We start from the raw sequence: 5435 nt of genomic DNA, 5'->3' as shown, positions 1-5435 counted from the left end.
TTTTTATATGACCAAACATTAATGAGCTTCTCAGCTGTGTTATCAGAGCAATTTTACATTCCTAAAAAAACCACAGGAAATTAGTTTTAATTTATGAACTCAAATCTAGTTTTATTTTTGATTATACGTTCACATACCTGCATTTTTAAAAAAGATAAACTGTTCTAATTTTCAGACTATTTCAGGTTTATTCCACCTCTAACCCAGTTTCAGAATTTAAATCAAAGTAATTGCATGGAATGTAGAAGTAAGCAGAAATGAATGATCATTTCTAACTTCTACTGGGCACTGAAAAAATAAAGTAGACAAACTGTCAGGGAAATGTGAGATAAAGCCTGCAACAGCTTGAAAGAAATGCGAGAATTCATGCTCATTTCAGTACATCCTGACTGTTTCCTTAAATACATCTCTGATGTACAAACATTTCAGAGTATAGAGGGACTGATTTAGCAATGATCCCCTCACATGATTGATCAGAAGTAACAACATTACAGGAACATAAAATAGTTCCAGGAGAATATTCATGGAGGGGAATAAGGAGGTTTGGTTCAAGGGTTGAGTGTTTATTGACTTTTTAGAAAGAAAATCACTGTTAAGGTGATGATAAAGTGCTATAAAGTCATGAGAGGTTGAAAGAATGTAACCTGAAACAATAATTAAAAAATCTTCATGTTAGAAAGAAGCAGTAGGTCATCATAATACTCATGTGCATAATGAGACACTTTATTTTACCTACTTAGCCGATTTAAACAGTCAAGAATACTGTCCTAAAGCACAGCTCACACATGATATCAAATAATATTTCCCTCAAACATTTCACTTTGAAATAACTAAGATAGAAGGTGGCTTGTCTCATGCTTGAATACATCTGTTTTATCCCCATTTATCTTAAATTGGATTTTTTTTTTCTGTCTGGATGAAGAGGATATATCTAGCCACTCACATTTCAATTAATCTAGGGAAATTGGTGAGACTGAAACATGCACAGAAACTGCTAAAGTGATCAACAGCTCAAATCAGCTTCATTGACACTTAAATTAGTAACTGTGGAGACACTCAAATACTGTAGTGCAAAACTCATCAGAACTAGAACTTGTGGCAAAATCTATGGAAAATATTTTTTTTACTCTTTTACTGCTTCCATTTGAGGCTAGAAAGCAGGGTTTTTATCAGTGATTTTTATTTTTGGATGGCTCTAGATAAAACTTCCTTTTGAGTACTCCATCCAGCTCTGGGGCCTCAACATGAGACACACATGGACCTGTTGGAGTGAGTCCAGTGGAGGCTGTGAAGATGCTCAGAGGGCTGGAGCACCTCTCCTCTGCAGACAGGTTGAGAGAGTTGAAATTGGTCAACTGAGAAGAAAAGGTTCTGGGGAGACCTTACAGCACCTTCCAGTGCCTGGAGGGGGACAACAGGAAAGCTGGAGAGGGACTTTTGACAGGGACAGGTAGTGATAGGATAAGGGAGAATGGCTTTAAACTGGCAAAAGGCAGGTTTGGTTTAGATATTAGGAAGAAAGCTCCTCTTATGAGAGTGGTGAAGCACAGCAATGGGTAGCCCAGGAAAGCTGTGGATGCCCCATCCCTGGAGGTGCTCAAGACCAGGTTGGATGGGGCTTTGAGCAACCAGGATTCATAGAAGTGTCCCTGCCTGTGGCAAGGAACTACATGAGCTCTAAAGTCCCTTCCAAGCCAAAAAATTTTTAATAATATCCTTAACCAAGTGTTCAGTATTGGTATTGCATCTTTTTTGGCAACAAACAAATGACCCACTACAACACTGACATTTAGAAAATTGCCTTACAAGATAGCAAGAAATATAGACTCCATGCCTCCCTAAGTCACCTAAGTCCCTAAGGAATGGTTTACAGTTCTTAGCAGGGAAATATTAGCAATGAGAAATTAATTGTAACTTCCCTTCTATTTGATAAAAGGATTGGAAAACACATTTTCTCTAGAAAAAGTAGTTTGCATTACACCTGGAACTTTAGTGAAAAAGTTTACTAGAAGACTTTTGTACAATGTATTAACAATAAAAATAATAACAACAACAACATAATAATAACAGTAGCAATAATATTTTTCTAGTTTGCCAGAAGATTTTACTACATTTTAAAATATGTTATTTTTAAGGCTTTAAAATGTACAGGACTTAATAAAGGATTTAACCAAAGGGAAGACCTGGCACAGGATTCCTTTCAGCAAATTTTAACTGTCTGAAGGTTAAGTGTCATGACAAGATTATACAGACAAGAGACAGTGAAAAGATAATTCACCTGCTCCATGTCAGAGCTTGCTTCTGTAGAAGTCTGCCTGGTGCTTGGTGCTTGCCTTTGTTTCTCCAGTGAGTAGAGGGAGAGCTTCAACACTGAGTTCATAGCACACCTGCAGCTTTCAGGAACAGAGAATACGAATTATACCCTTTGTGCATAGGATGGAAAGGTTTAAGCAGTGTATGCACAGAAGGAAGAGTGGGTCAATTACTGCCTGAGATCAATATTTGAAGATCTATCACTATCTATATTTTAACCTTCCCTTATCTCACACTAGCATAGTGCAGTTTCTTGCACCCACCTAATGAATATTTTATAAACTGCCTTTCATTTTATCTACTTCTTGATCTGTTCTTCAAACTTCTAACAGAGGTCAGCGCTGCCTTGACCCTTGAGGGACATCTATCACACCCTCCTGAGCATCCCTCCCTCCTGGCTCTGCCTGATGATACCCCCCTCACTAACTAATCATTAAATTTTCAGCCAGAGTTTTGACTCTCATTAACCCTTTGTTTCTGGAAGACACTCCTTGTAGACACCAGGACATCCACAGGCATCTTTGACATCAGCTGAACCACCAGCATGGCCCTGTTGTTTTGTTTTTACTTATTCTCCCACCAGTCTGCAGCCACCTCTCTGAAGTCTAAACCCTTTGGTGCTGGGGCTGAATTTTTCTTCTGTATTTGTACAGCACTTAGCACAAGAGCATACAAACTCACATACAAATGTCTATTACCACCCCTATTTTTACTACTCTGCATATATATTTACTACAAATTTCAGATGGGATTATTCTGTTAACAATTCCTAGAGCCAAATGAATACACAGCATTGTTCTGCCTCACACTACAACAGTTTTCAAGTTGTTTCATGACCCCCCCATGTTCAGAGATTTTTAACTAGGAAGTATGCCCATTGTCAGTAAGTTGAAAAAGAATTAGGGGCTTTCAAACCAAAAAAAGGCAACAAAAGTATTGTTAAAATAAAAAGAAAGAAAGGAAAACCTCATACTCTGCATAAAAGTGATCCTAATACAGGCTCTGGGAAGCTGTTCTGCCTTTTCAGTGATAATGTGAATCAAGCTATGGGTATCCTGGAAGGCATGCTGCAAACACAAGCAAGCTGATGGCAGTTCCTCAGTGTCTTCTCTGAAGGAGGGGGGTAGAAGTGCTGGTTCTGCATCTGAACATTTCCATCTACAACAAAAACACTTTAAAGTATCTTGCCATCACACTTGATATCATGCTAACTGCAGAAACTCTCACTATCTGCTGTTCCCATCCCATGAAAAACATGACTTCACTACACTGGGATTACAAACTTCTCCTCAAGCAATGTGGTAATTTAAATTCCATTTCCCATATGGACAAGGCAAACAAGCTGTAGATGGACCTTGCAGCTATTCTTTCTTTTTAATAACTGATGCATGATGGTCATATGCTAAACTCATTTGTCAATCTTATTTTTTATCTATTGCCTGGAAAATACAGCAACTTACCCCTGGACGGATGGAAGGGAGACTTCAGGGCTGTGAATGAAAAACAGCCTGCTTGGAGAAGTGAGGGCAGGTGGTGGCTTTGGCCAGCTGGGCAGGTGGAGGAGCTGATTGTGAGCAGGGAGGTCCAGACAGACTCACTAATTAGGAGGGTGATAGGAACAGGGCACTTTGTGTAGCCAGCTTCAAACCCTGTAACCTTCCACCTGAAGCACCCTGGTCCGAGCCCAGCCGTGCCCCAGGAGCTCCACCTTGTCCTGAGGATGTGCAGGTGAAGGCTCTGCACTCCCGGCGGCCGCTGGTCTTGGACCTATTCCCAGAGACGTGGAGTTCTCAGCTCCAGTCCAACTGGCAGTCTCAGTCTTGCTCTAACGAGACCCAAGGTGGAAATAAGCTGGAGAGGTGCATTCCTGCTTTCCTCCTGACAAATGTCTCCCAAGGGAGCTGCTTGCACGCTGCTGTGGCCGCGTGAGCTGAGCCATCAGCTCACGCCACCCTGGGACGAGAAAAGTGACACAACCCAGCCATCACACACAGGGAGGGGTCTCCTCAGGAAAGGAAAAAGCCATGTGCACCTGTGGTTTTATTAGGGAAAAAGAAAAGCCTTAAGGACCATGTTTCTATATATATATATTTTTTTTTTTAAATCAACCTCTTTTAAATGTTTTCAAACATTGACATCATGTTTCTAACAAAAATGGTGTAGTTCTACTTGTATTAGTTTTGTCCCTCAGAGACCTTTTCGTTGTATTTGAAACACATCTGAGCTAGGAAAACCAAGGACAAATTTTAAAAAATCTGTATTTGGAGACACAAATTGGAAAACAGAATCTTGGATATGGATTTGACTGGTGAAAGGAAAGACAGCCACTTTAACACAATACGTAAAAATGGTTTTGGAATATACTAGACAATAAACAGGGTGAAGAAAGATATTTACACTACTTAGCTGTTACAAAGCAAGGCATGTTCTTAGTCAGAGTTTAAAAATACAGATCCAACAACTTAATTTATGTATCTTGAGCTTAATAAAAAAGGCTTAAGCTTTTAAATTATTCTATGCTTTTAAATTATTCTATTCTATTATTCTCTCTATTCAGACTGGGCTTCAGCCATTCTTGATGCTTGATCCAAGATTGTTCCAATCTCATCTCAGTCCTTCCACCTCTGCAGTGCTTCACAGCCCTTATCATCTTCCCCTATTGTTTACTACAAATTTCCCCTATTCCTTGTCTTTCTAATCCCTAAACAATATTCTTCTGCCAAAAAGGGAGAATTAACATTCCATTTATCATCACAACATTAATAGCTCTGTATTACCACTCTCCCCCTTTTGTCTATTGCTACACTACTCTCCAAGGCAGGAAGATTGCCTCTTACCCTACTCTTTGTATTGTGTCCAGCAACATGTGCCTGGTTTTGGTCGGTCCCTTGTAAATAACACAATCAGTAAAACCTCTGCCAGAAGAAAAGCAAGGAAGCTTCCTCACCAGGATTTTTGATGGTGGTATTTTCTCAAGCTATACTCTGACAGAAAGTACCATAGTCTCATTAAGTAGAAAATTATATCTTTAGTCATTTGACTTACATGGGTGAGTTGTTTATACTCACAGCACAGGCTATAATTCTTTGCTCATGGCCTAATAAAATGCTTCAGTTTATTAA

The 5435-nt window shown here is 39.4% G+C and overlaps 1 long non-coding RNA gene across 1 annotated transcript; it reads right to left on the bottom strand.

The window, feature by feature from the left end:
• Positions 1 to 2157: 2157 nt before the first annotated feature.
• Positions 2158 to 3998, bottom strand: LOC135299970 (uncharacterized). Its single transcript, XR_010361818.1, has 3 exons — positions 3774 to 3998; positions 3287 to 3471; positions 2158 to 2393 (listed from the first exon to the last, which is right to left on the bottom strand). It is a non-coding gene; the product is annotated as an uncharacterized LOC135299970 (long non-coding RNA).
• Between the last annotated feature and the right edge of the window lie 1437 nt (positions 3999 to 5435).

Source organism: Passer domesticus, chromosome 4, assembly GCF_036417665.1.
Source record: "Passer domesticus isolate bPasDom1 chromosome 4, bPasDom1.hap1, whole genome shotgun sequence".
Taxonomy (NCBI): domain Eukaryota; kingdom Metazoa; phylum Chordata; class Aves; order Passeriformes; family Passeridae; genus Passer; species Passer domesticus.
Note: the sequence above shows the minus strand (reverse complement) of the source record. Positions and strands in the feature narration are given on the sequence as shown.